The following is a 217-nucleotide window of genomic DNA, read 5'->3' as shown; positions in this document are numbered from 1 at the left end:
TAACAAAATCAAAAAGATGTCTGTTCGGTTAGATGAACATTTTATTCAAAAATGAAAATTCTGACATTATTTACAGGTCATGTCAAACCTGTCTTTCTTTCTTCTGCAGAACACACAATAAGATATTTAGGAGCATCTTCTTTTGTGTTCAAATAGTTTGAAAAAAATATTTATTAGAAGACCAAATATGTTTGGCGTCTGTGCTTTCAACCACTCA

This window comes from Triplophysa rosa, linkage group LG17, assembly GCF_024868665.1.
Source record: "Triplophysa rosa linkage group LG17, Trosa_1v2, whole genome shotgun sequence".
Taxonomy (NCBI): Eukaryota; Metazoa; Chordata; class Actinopteri; order Cypriniformes; family Nemacheilidae; genus Triplophysa; species Triplophysa rosa.
This window is presented reverse-complemented; position numbering follows the sequence as displayed.